The sequence below is a fragment of the Anoplolepis gracilipes genome, chromosome 7 (genome assembly GCF_047496725.1).
Source record: "Anoplolepis gracilipes chromosome 7, ASM4749672v1, whole genome shotgun sequence".
NCBI lineage: Eukaryota > Metazoa > Arthropoda > Insecta > Hymenoptera > Formicidae > Anoplolepis > Anoplolepis gracilipes.
The window spans coordinates 11357181-11370680 of record NC_132976.1 but is presented as its reverse complement, the minus strand read 5'-3'; the positions used below and the strand labels follow the sequence as shown (position 1 = coordinate 11370680).

At 39.3% G+C, this 13500-nt stretch overlaps 1 protein-coding gene across 14 annotated transcripts in view; it reads left to right on the top strand.

Annotated features, from left to right (window-relative positions):
- Rbp6 (RNA-binding protein 6) overlaps window positions 1-13500 on the top strand; it is a 602105-nt gene that overhangs the window by 397654 nt on the left and 190951 nt on the right. The window contains exon 1 of one of the 14 annotated variants that reach the window (XM_072896321.1): window positions 9788-10959. The exons of the other annotated variants lie outside the window; for them this stretch is intronic. The gene's annotated coding sequence lies outside the window, so the exon portion shown is untranslated. Of the gene's footprint in view, window positions 1-9787; window positions 10960-13500 lie in introns of those variants that run through there. 14 annotated transcript variants of the gene reach the window in all.

The following is a 13500-nucleotide window of genomic DNA, read 5'->3' as shown; positions in this document are numbered from 1 at the left end:
AGTCACTTGTCCAGAAAATGGAGAATATTTTCATTATACTTTTAATATATAAAACATGTAAATAAAATAGAATTAATCGCATTCGGTAATTGTTTATTCATGAACGGTCCAAATAGATTATTCGAATATTTAGTGGATGTACCTTGACTAATTAATTCCGGTAAAATAAGTTTTACAGGCGCTCGCTCGACCATCGTCAAATATATCTCCGTGGTTAATAGCTACATCGACGTCCCGACGTTCCAACGTTGCCTCGTTGCCTCGTCGTACCGACACGACGGGCAAGAATAAATAAGTGCGTTTAACAGATTGATTGTGTACAGGGCGCTTTGGCGAGACTGGCTACGATTCAGTGCGCTTTCACCGTTGTTGCACCGAATATAAACTTACAATTAGTTAAGTCCATCATGATGGTCGACCGTTCTATCCTCGTAATTTAACCCTTTATTCCGTGATACATCTCACAATATCGCGCAATATTTTTAATTGGATTTGAGCAGGGTTTATGCGAAAGAATGACTAATATATATTAGTATATTTTTTTAAGTAGAATTATTTTACACGTTTTATTTACAAGATTTATATCGCTGAAACATGAATGAAAGAGGGAGAGGCTCGAAGGACGAGACAGAATGAAAGAAATCGCTTTCTAAATGCCAACGCAAGACGCGCCCTATTCTTATCTCGCCCGACGACAGTTTGATTAAAATGCTCGTTGCCTTTTTGTTGCAGGTAAGAATCGAAGAGGCATTTTCTGTCGGCGGCTCGTATCGCGCATTTAATCGGTAAGTCTCTCCCGTGAGAAAGCAGCAAGGAGAAATTCCAAATTAAAGCGACCGTCTCGCTCGTATTTATCTCGCTCATTGCCGATCGCGAAATCGCGTTTCGAGGGAGACGCTCTTAATTACGGAGTGGTGTTTGATTACATTTCGGCGTGTCGATCGAAATGCGTCCAACCTAAAAATTATCGTCAGGAAATACGCGAGAGGTTTGGAAATCAGCAGTTCCGATATCATGGTGAGAGCCGATATCATCTGAAAAATGTCACCAGGCTAGACATTATTACATTTAAATTTTAACTTTGCATATCGGAGCTTTCGCGAAGAGAAATTCGAAGGAATCGATTGTTTTCTCTTAAATACACAAGCAACGAGTTTTAAAAATGTATATAGTAACGATGACATCTTAACGTAATTAGAAAATTAAAATTAAATTTCTGGAAATTATATTTTAGTATTATATATTACAAGTCATTTTATATAAATTTATTATTCACACATACATTGATATATCTGATATTCATTTAATCTTCTCTGCAAATTTAATATCAAGTGTGAAATTAGATGCGATCTTTAATAACAAATTTCGACGACTGCATTTGGCATAAAATGGTGCTAAATGAAATTGACGATACCGGTTATGTCTTGCAAAGTTTTTTGTGACGATTCTATTTTCCTCCGCGCTTTCTCTTCGTTGACGGTAAGCGATATATTCTGAAAAGAAAATATAACGTCGGTTAAATTTTCTTAATTTCGAAAGTATAAAAGCGCTAATCTGTGTCACAGAATAAGTAGTGCAAGCAGACAATGTGTTCTCCGTGTTTTTATTTTAACCCATTTTGCGCCGAAATACATAATATATTGGTGCCAGTATAGCAACCAATGTTTTGTCAATATTATACCATTATGAGCGTGTGTATTGTAATATCGAGTTACACATCCAAATATGAAATTGAAATTGTTACAACGCTGCAGGTATAATGTTATACAATGTATATATTATTACAGTAACTCTTATTATAGTCGAGATTTTTGAAAATATTAATAATACACTAAACATTTCGTAATATATTCCGCGATGCACATTTTTCAAAAATTTTACCATTTTTAATTGAGGTGAGAATATTAAATTTCTTTCGTCTCTCGAAGACCGAGAGAAATCGCTCTTTCGAAAAAATCCTGATTTTCTCGATTTAGAGAAAACCATCATAATAAGTCGCTCTTTCGAGCCACGAAATTCACTTCGGGGCCTCAGACGTGCGACGTAATATCTGAAACCTTAACACGTGCATGTTGTCGGTCGCCGAATCGGGCGTCTTTGGTACGAAAGAGAGGACAAGATCCATTTCGAGATATTTAAGTCGACCAACTAGCGCGACGAGCGGTTCGCGGGGTTTCCAAGATTACCAAGCAGTTTCATTATGCTTACGAAAAGTCACTGCCATGCAGTGTCGCTTCCTCCGTGTATCGTCGTGGCATCCCCGTCCTTCCGCCCCTCCCTCCTCGATCTGACGTCGACCCCGCGCACCTCTGTGTTCACTCGTCTTTGTGTGGCGCGGAGAGGCCCTCGAGAGCTCGGGACCATAGTTGACGTCAAGACCGGAGATGAGAGCACCCGGGAAGAACCGAGACTAGATTTCCTCTCTTCGCCCTCTGAAGTTTTCTAGACGCTCGCGCGGCTGATGAGCGTGAAATAGAGTCGATACCGTGTAACGAACACGGAATTCTGTCGCGCATTGCTTTCCTCTTTTTGAGATTGCCAACACGTCAAAATACATCTGACTAATCGCATTTCCATTGATTTTTACTCTTGATTCACGAGAATAATTGAAAATTGTACGTGTAATAATATTTTGAGTGTAATTGTTTTCGAGCAGGAGATCTAGTTCGCACTATTAATATTTCACTCTACTTGTATTTAAATTATTTAAATCATATTTGAATCGCTATTGAACTTACATTATTTATTATGTTAAATGGTTTGAATTTGTCTTTATTGAGCTTTTATTTATTATTCACGTTTTATGTATTATTAAAAGTTACGTTGCAGTATCTGTAAAATACCTCGTGTATCGCAGAGTAGATATATCGTTTGTAAAACAGAGCGTGCAATTTTGAAGGTACATACTGTCAATTTTAGATTATTTATTATCAAGAATTTATTATAAGTCAAACATTTTACATTGCCACAAATAATCACACGTCAATCTGCACAAAGCTAATTTTGAAACAAAACAAACTGATTGGTTGGTCAAATATGAAAAGGTATATTTAGGATGGAATCTGATGACAAAGATTGCATTTTGTACCTACGTTTCACGACTATTCCGAGAGTGCGCTATTTTATACCTCTGTCGTTTTGTCGAAAGAACCGTAAATCCGAGTCTGATCCTCTTACGATCAACGTCATAAGAGGTGCGAAACGAGCAATATCCACTTCTTAAAGGTTTACACTAGAAGAAATTCTGCTTTCTTGCAAAAGTATCTGCGCGAGTATAACATTTCTGTAATAGATTTTTTTTCTTTTCAGTTTCTCACCGCGCAGCGACATAATCCAAACTTTACAAATCTTGATAAGCAAGATACGTCTATCGTGATAAGTTACGTAAAATCTAGATTTACGTGTGCTTGAAAAATATATATTTTATTGATTAGATACAGTCACTTTGTTTTAATATAAAAGTTACGCTTTCTTCCAGTACACACTACGCTAAATACACACATATACGTTGTAAAATGCAGAGAGATTTACGCAGACGAATACTACAACTGTTTACACGTTCTGGATAATTTTCTTCCGTATACGTGGATCTTAATATCACGCGAGTAAGCGACGCCGTCGGATTAATCGAGCATATAGCGTCACGTCGGTGGGCATATTACGTGCAAACCAATCTAACGACCGAGAGTCATTACCGAGCTTCACAGAACCGAGATACTACGGGTACACACCTGCGTGTACATTTCCGCAGACTTATCTTCTTCTCCCTTCCTCCGTTTTAGCGACACCTCCTCCTTCTCTCCTGTCTTTAAGCAAATGCGAGTTACGTTGCTAAACTCTGTCCTACGTAAAGCTTCCGACACGTTCTACTAATCACATGTTTGTCAACTACAATCATTCGCTATTTCTCCATCAGCATTCGGATGCGATGGATCGGTCGTAATTCCTTCCTTCGTGAAAGAGAATCTTATTTGCAGTAGTTGCAAAATGAGAAAATTAAGTTTTCCAAAATTTTAGACAAATTCAGAAAAATGAAGGAATAAAAAGTATATGAATTTTTACAGAATTAATAAATTGATTTGATACGTTAGAGCGGGTAGAATTATATCGTTTCAATAAACACTAAATAGAATCATATTATATGTGCATTATATGTAAATATGAATTTGTTTAATAGAATAGTGATTAAGATTATTATCGACATAGATTATTATAATACAGATAATTACATCAAATTTACTACGAAAATTTACTTCTCTATTAAATTGATTAGTACACAATTAGTACATAACGAATTTCATGTTAATTCCATATAAAACTGCATAGTAAAATTTCTCTCTGATAATCTTTCTTTAGAGAATGTAATCATAAAGTAAATTAAAATATAAATGAATATAAATATTATCAAATAATACAGAAACTTATTACGTATTTATTATATAAGCTATGTAAACATATTATTTCAAAAAATCTAATATTCATTATTTTTTATAAACTGAAAGAAGGTTTGATTTGGATTATTAATTCTATATTAAAATATAGTCCCCTTCAAGTCGTGGAAGCTAAATACCTTCATTCGCGATGAAACCGCAAAGCATAATTTTTATCGATAAGAAGTCTTATATCTTGGTAATTGGTATGAAGATGGTAACTCTGTCTTATTAATGTCATTAATCACCGGATGAAAAACCGGCCATCGGGAAGAGAAAAATAAGGGCGTTCTGGAAAAAGAGAGAAGAATCTCGTAAATTTATCGCGCTGGTGAATTTTTCCGAGTACTTTTTCGCGAAGGCGAGAGTAAAACGGTACTGAGCATCGTATCGTTTCGCCGCAGTTTCTCGGCGATTTTTTTGCAGATTTTACTTCGTTCTCTCACGATCAAGCAAGGAACTAGCGTTGCTACCGAAGCGAATCCAAGGCCTTCTGTCCTCGATAAAAATTCATTTCCTTTTCCTTTGATTTACTCCAAGCACCTCAGCCAATTCTGCACGGCGCGTCCCTTTCCCTCTCGTCCTCGTCTTCACTTTCTTCTCCCCATGCTCGTGAAGTGAATGAGATAAATGCTTGGGAAACGCGAAACGTTCTTACGACTTGGGATATAAATTTTTGCGCGAAGAGATTTGCGAGTAAGATTCTGGCGAAAGACGATTCTTACAGGCTGAATTTTCTACGGCGTGAAATCTTAATGAAATGCTAAATCGCCAAGAATAAGACTTGACAAACAAGTAAGCAGTGCTTAGTTAAAAATCTGTTATTATTACTGAAAAAATAATATTTTTTCTGAAACAAAGATAATACAATTTGGAAAAACATTATATCTTTAATAATTATTATATAAATTAGCTCTGTTATGTGTTAAAATAAAACTAGATCATTTTTACTTATAAAGACTATGTATAAAAGTTAATTAGGGAAAAATGATTTTAAAGTAAATACTTTTAAAGTGAATAAATTAAAAATAAATTTTTAACATATACATATACAGTTTGTAAATTTGGAAAGTAAAGAAATAAAAAATATAGAATTTTTGTTTTATTTAGATACGATATCATTTATGCACATATATATATATATATATATATATATATATATATATTTTATACATAATGTATAATAAAACACTTAATTTTTTTCTTTCCTCTTTTCTCTTTTTCTCTCTCATTTTTCAAAAATCTTACGACAATATATTTTATTACCTCTTCTCTTTTCGTCAATCGAACTGTTCAGATTATTTACGTACTTTTAATTAAAGTCTACTTTAATTGTAATGTGGTCATCACTATTCATTATTTCGTAAGTGGGTAAGGTCATATCCGTAGATCTTATCATCGCCTTACGAAAAAGGAGGGCGCGTAAAACACTGTCAATATCGATTAAGACTTATCTCTGGAGACTCTAAGACTCGCTACGGCGGACAAGCTCTTCTCGGTGATGTGTAGCCGCCGGGAGGATCTTGAGGGTCGCTGATGGCGCAGTAGCTCGTTTTCGTGCGCCCTATTAATTACGAGGCAACGGCTCGCGTGATTCGAGCTATTTGCCCATCCACCCCTGGCTTTCTTGATCCGAGCTGCTTGCGTTTCTTCTCTCTTCGATCGTCCTTCTTCTTTTTCTCTTTCTCTTTTTCTCTTATTCTCTATGTCTGACTTCGGAAAACTCTGAACAAATTGTGAGCAACTGAGTTTAGAATAAATGAGTACTGAACGGGGGACGGGGAGAAAAATTGAAAGGAGAAAGAGACGAGCGGAAAGGGGAGAAGACCTCATGCCCTTCGAATATGTCGAACGTCTAATATTTTAGAAAAGTTTCGAGTTTTTCATTCTCGGCTTCTTGGGTTTTGTCGAGGTGAGAAAGCAGACAGTCGAGAGAATATCGAGAGCGCGGTTTCGAGGTAGACAGGCGAGGTGGGTCGTCCGGGATGAGCCATATTGCGGGGAGATAAGTATCAAGCTTGAGAATTGCGACCAAAAATCCTGGCGACGTCATGCGGGAAAGGGCGAACTGGGTCGTGGAAGAGTTTCTACTGCGGTCGAACGGCGCAATCGAGCGATCCCTTCCTCCCTCTTTTGATTCCCTTTCCCCACAATGTGCATCTTGCATGCGAGCCTCTGAAACTCGGCTGCTGTTCGAAAACACCCTGCCCTTGTACTGTCACCGAAACAAATACCGATTGTGAGAGTCGGGTTAAAAGGGATTGAAGACTTTTTCTTCGATATCGAAGTTTTTCAAGAGTACGAATCCGCTTATCGATCCCGCGACCGAGTTAATGGTACTTTTTTTATTTAGCCAGTTTTATTGTTGCAATCCTGAATATTTGAGAATTCTTAACGTTGAAAGTGTAAACAATGAAATTAAATCTCTTTTGATAATTTAATTTTTCTTGATAATTAAATTCGAGAATATATTTGTAAAATGGAAAGGTAAATTATTGTTATATAACAAATGATTAGAGAAATAAATATTTAAAAGATTTTGCATTATTTCTAGATGTATATTTTAAAGTTTCGTGCTGTTTATTGTTTCTATTATTATTTTTATTATAAATATTATAAGAGAAATTAATATAAAATAATTGCTACAAATATTTATTTTAGAATTTAAATACAAAAATTTTGTTAAATTAATATTTTGTATTAAAAATTCTGTATATAATATAACTAAAATAAATTTGGCTAAAAAAAAGAAAATATATATATGTAAAAGTATTTTTTATAAGTTTGCCACTCTGTAATTAATCATCTTGATCAGACTTTTCACTTCTTATCGCGATAAGGACGTCATGAGAAGCATTTCACTTAGAGAGATTTACGCCACGCGTACGTTTCGATTGCGTTAACATCTCGTCGATCTGGTTACCGAGCGGAATATACATTGACCGTGGAGCACCCCAGGAAAGGGTGGACCCTCCCGCGTGGCGCGATAACTCAGTTACGTGCCAATATCATGATTACATGTCATCCTTGGCAGTCGACAGCCTCTAGAGTAATGATTATTGTGGGATCGTCGAAGCGGTTACGGGATCGCATTGACTGGCCGAAATCTCGAGGCCAGTAAATAATCCGTCATTTGCCCATTACTAACCGTTTCCGCGGTAACGCGCTGTTATTACATCATAAATATATAACCGCAATGATATGATAATGGAGGCTGAAATAGTTTCAAATTTAAAAACGATTAAAGTGAATATTTATCAATTTGCTATTTATTGTAATTTTGAAATTAATTTTTCTAATTCTTTATATTGAAAAGTACGTATCACATTCAAAAGTTACAAGTCTGGTTTGGTTACAATTGATATCGATATCTGTATCAACACATGCTGGCCTGATATTAAGATCGATAAAATGTTTTGGCACTAAATTTTCAAAAATAAGTAACATTTTTCTTGTCATAATCGTAGATATATGTGGAAAGAAAATGTGAATAAAATTACAGTTATTATATATAATTAATATAATTACGATAATTAATATCGATGCAATCGACTTGTTTTTTACGTATACGTGACGTAATAGTGTTGAATAACATTTTCTACAAAGACTATATATATATATTACGAGAAATAAAACCGAGACAGTATAAATTTATATACTAACGTGACAAAGTCGATAAATTCCGAGGTTATCTTCAGTGTTATCTTCCAACATAGAGACGTCTCTACGCAGCCGGTGCAAGGATATTGCCAGCCATTGTAGTCGCGTCTGTCGTACGACAGAAGGAAACACGCGCCAATGCGGTTTTCCCGCCAAGTTCATTCAGCGTCTCGCTTTGGATGCAAGCCAAATGCACGCGAGCAAGCAACGCCCGCCTTTCCTCTTTACCCTTCGTCTCTTGGAAGCGCCACCATCCAAGTATTAGGATATCCCGCTCTCGCTAGCGTTATCGGTGTCTCTCTCTCCCGTGGACCGCGCGACAAACAAACAAACTAACATTCTTATCTTTCTCGGTGATAATACAAAAAAAAAAAAAAGAAAATCAACCATAATATCGATATCGGTACACGTACTTCCGTAGAAGCTTGACCCAGGTTCTTGCAACCAAACGGTCCCTCTATTCCGTCCGATAACAGGAACCATTCGACCATATCGGAGGAACTTGGACGGTACATTCCATAGCGGCGATATTTCTCTAAAAAAATGGCGATTCTTATGGCAGGTTTTCTCTCGCGAGCACCCATCATTGCGAGAGCCCGCGTAGGGAGTCCATAGTACTGGCAGCCGGCCAAGTCACGTTGCGGCTCAATGAAATCTTTCTGGGTTAGGTTAGTTCCTTCCTTCCGCGTTAAGCGTAGGATACGTTCACACCGAGCCGTTAGACGTGCGAGAGAGGCGGTCCTGGCTTCCGGCCAGCCAGGCAACGGAGCCGAGGAAACAGTTGACTTCGGTATCCAACGGGAGTAGTAGTGGTCAATATTGACCGGACCTGGCTCCCGTTCTCGAGCGAGGTCTCGAACTACTTGGACGACGGGTCATCGCTGTTGCGTTATCTTGGCAGCTGTCGATAGAATATCGAACGGACCGGATGTCCCTTGCACCTTCATGCGGCCGTGTCAGCTAGTTGTCGAATTTTTAAATAATTCTCAATCAGAATTTCTCTCTCGATCTGAATTCAAGTTCCGTGTGATACTTGAAATATTTTTGTTTTAAATTAAATATAATATACGTAATGATGTAAGCGAAATTTACTAGTCAACATATCCATATATTTAATGAAAATTTATTATGTATAATATATTGAAAATTTGACAGTGACACAGTTTAGTATAAATAAACGGAGAGAGAAATTTCACATCATAATGCAATATCGTGAATGATATAATTTCTACGCAGTCTCGTCATTAGTCGGGAATCAACTCGCGGACGCGTAACAAGTAGTCGCAAGGTTCGTAAGCAACATCCGGCGGCTCGTGCGAGCCTCTTCAGCTTCCGTCTTGTTGATCTCCCTCGCTACCATCCCGCCGTCAAGCGAGCGTGGCTTGGCGGAGGCAGTCAGACAGTCAGCCTCTCTCCTGGCATTAAGTATTCCCGTTGGGTCGGCGTGGCGAGAAGGTTTTGTGGGCAAAAGGGGAGGATTGCGGGAGGAGAGGAGGGAGAGGGAACGAAAGCGGCTCGGAGCAGCGTGGCGCGTCGGTCGATGCTGGGGTGTGCTGATGGTGAAGGAAGGAAACGAACGAGAAGGAGAGAAGCCCGTATCAGCGGGGGAAAGGGAAGTTTTCTCTCTCTCTCTCTCTCTCGTATTCCACCATCCTTCTCTCTCTCTCTCTCTCTCTCTCTCTCTCTCTTTCTCTCTTCAGATAGTTCTCCCTTCGTCTTCCTCTGAAAACTACTACTCCCCTCGAGCGACGGCAGCGCCCCGGGGGCGCCTGCGCGCCTCGGAGGGGTAGCGCTCGCTCGAGGGCGGAGGACGCGAAAGAGCGGGATGAAGGGACCCCTTCCCGGAATACTCACTCGCCCCCTCTATCCGGCGCCCCACTACGCTGCCACCCGCACGGCTTCTCTCCACCTCCCCTCGCTACGGCTTCACTCGCCCGGGCCTCCACGATCGCCCCATTCTGTTCTCGGCGTCATAGCGTGCAGCATTAAACCCGACGTACGGCGACGAAGAGCGCGACGACGACCACCTGCCTGTGTGCTCGCAAGTTGATCTCTCTCCCTCTTTTTCTCTCTTTCTCTCTGTCTGTCCTGGGTGTTTATCCATCCGCCTCACTCGTACCTTCCTCGTGACGCGATAACAGCGAAGAATAAAACAGCGATTCGTCTGACACAACGTTACCGGTTGCATTTCGGCAGGCAGAAGCCGACTTGGGAGAAATCTGTCAGAAGAGGGAAAACACTCGACTTTACTCCGGTGGTCCCGTCACGTTCGCGCGTAACGTCGCCCGCCAAAGAATCGAGGATCGTTTCTAGTGTCTTCCGCATCGCGAAAAAAGTGTACGTTTGGCGCGAGTACACCGATCGTACGTCTGGATTATCTGTCTGGTCCAGCTTTAAGTGTGAGAAAAATTTTGTGAAAGCCGCCGAGAGAGGATCCTACAAGATTAAATCTTCCGGATCCAATGGTCTACCGAGCCCGATTTAATCCCTTGTAAAAAGAGCATCGTCGTGAGATTCTTCCGGATACATCCTAAATCGTTAGTGAGAATACAGCAAGATCCACGGAAGTGTAAAATCCGTACGTGTTGCACGATCGACCTCCTGCAACACGGACAACAGGTACACGCGCGTGTTGTGCTTGACAGAGGCGCGAAATCGTCTCTCTCTCAGCCGGTCGATCAAACGATTTGATCGAAACGTCTCCCGTTTCTCTTTCGCGGAGAAAGAGCACCGCGCCGATCGCACGGCACTCGGTACTCCACACGGTGGTACTGAGTGACCTGCAAGCTTCCTTTCACCCCGTGATCATCCTAAGGTGTACACGACGGCGGTCACTACGTACATCACGCCGCTCATCACCCCGGAGAAGGTACGATGCGTAACTATATTTCGCAACTCCTTCTCGTCAATTTCGAGCGTAAAGCAGCCCATCTTCTCTTCGTTGAATCCTGTTGAAGGGCTCGCGCAGCTCACACAAGTGCCGCGGATATCGCGCGCGCGCGCGCGCGTGTGTATATGTATATGTGTATGTGTGTTCTGTTGGCTTTTAGTGTATTATGTCGCGCGTGTGTATGTGTGTATATGCGCCGGATGACACAGAACTGTCTCATTGTGCTCGTACGTGTATGCGTGCTATGCGTAGGCGCAAGTACGGATGCGTGTATGAGTGTGTATGTACGTGTATGAGTGTGTAGCTACGTGTGTGCGTTGGCTGGGGGCATGTGTGTGGGTGGAGCTTGATCGTGGACGTCATCCGTCGGACAGAGGCGGACCAACCAACCGGGGTGTCGGATATTTTCTCCCTTCCCCCCCCCCTCTCTCTCTCTCATTCTATCTCTACATTTCTCTCTCCCACCTCCCCTTTCTCTCTTCTTCCTTTTACCCCCCCTTCTCACACTTCATCTCTCCTGGTTCCTGTGTGCATTTCTCGCAACAATGTGCAGTGACCGAAATGTTTCACGGAGATGACAGCGAACAACTTCGCCTCTTGCAATTCGGCCGCGTTGTTCTCGAAATCTTTGTCGACTTCCGTTCTAGCCAATACGGCGATACGTAGATGACGTTTATTTTTCCTCGCGGATGCTCCTACGACGCTCGAGACATATTTACACGGTTTACTTTTATAGACGGTGGTATGGACGAATTTTTGTTTAAATGCATCATTACCTGTCAGTTAATAAATGCATTTCAAAGCGGTTTACATTGACTTTTTTAAAATGTCACAAGATTAATGAGATACGAAATTATTGGTGCTCGAAAACCACAGTCAACTAACACACTTTAAAATCTTGATTTTGCAAGAAAAACTGCGGTTTATTTTATTTTGATTGCGGTTGACTGTGAATATTTAATGCAAATAAAAAAAGTTGAAAATGATTTTACTTTTTTTTTGAATTTCTGGCACAAGTTTTTTCTCGTAAAAATATACCTATTCATACATATAGCATATATTTTTCAATTACTTTAAATAATCCATTCAATGTTCTCACTGAAAATAAGCCACGCAAATTTTCATTTATATTGATTTTTATTTATACTGTGAATATTCTGGAATATTCGATTTTAGCGAAATTAATATTTAATTTTATGTTATCCGAACTTGTCAGATTTAATTGCTGACTTGAAATCCTTGCAAATGAAATCACAACTGTGTATATTAAATCTGAAAACTTACTTTTTAAAAATTGAAGACGCTGTTTTGCATTATCTCCATTAGATTAAAAATTTTAATTTTAATTTTATATTTTAATTTTTGTATTTTAATTTTTAACATTAGATAATTATGTTATAAAAATTAGTTTTTTTTGTTGATGGTTAAGAGAGATGTTTTGTATGAACATCAGGAGAAATTGCGTCGTATAAAGAATAATAATCGTAATAAGTAATATCATGCTAGTAAGATGATTGAAACGAAACTTTTTCCAATGAAGACTATTTATCCGATATTTATTCTGCATTCGAAGATGATATCTAAGAATAATGTTGCGAAATAAATGAACAAGCTGCCTTATGCTTGACTGCTCGTGGCATTTCGAGCGATATCCGAAAGGGTCGATTAATTCTTTAAATAAGTACCGCGCATAGTAATAAAGACGAAGTTTCCGAGGGTATTACGGCTCCTTCGCGCGCTTTTAATAATCTCGCCGCGTCGGTGCGTCAAGTCGCATGAAAGAAATATTAATGGAATTAATAAGTTGAGTAGTCTGACGCGGATGATGGCAAAGAGTGTAAGAGAGAAAGAGAGAGAGAGAGAAGGAGAGAGATAGATAGATAGAGAGAGAGAGGGAAAGGGAAAGGTAAGCGAGCGCTATTTCCCTCTCACGCGCGTGAGAGCGCTCCGGTTTCTTATTAAGGACTCTCCAACCCTCCCATACAAACTTATTATCTTAAGTCCTTCGCTTCTCGAGGCAGAACGATAACGAGATCGTTACTTTCGAAGCGCCTTGTGGCAACCGTCCAGCAGGACTTGCCTTCGCCTCTTTTTTCTTCTCTCTCTCTCTCTCTCTCTTCCTCTTTTCCTCTCTTTTGCCGTTTCTTCATCTCGATTGCTATCCACATTGATCCTTCTGTCATTCCTAGTTTCGAACTGTCTCTTTATGATCATTTAATATCAATCGCATACATCCATGAATACATATCATCAAATATCTTTATTACTTGCGGATTATTTTTTTTTTCTTCCTCTTCATAATCATCATTTTTATGAATTATCGTTTTCTCATAAATATAATCGTCTTGTATCTAATTTGGCTACACCTATAGCTGAAAGATTTGCAACAAGTATTGCGACTGCAGACAAATGGAATCGAAAGGAAAATTAGATTTTAAATTAAAGGTTGTACTATTTGTTTTTTACTTTGCTTACTTCTGTTATACTAATTCTGATTTTTTTTTAATTATCTAGAAAGCA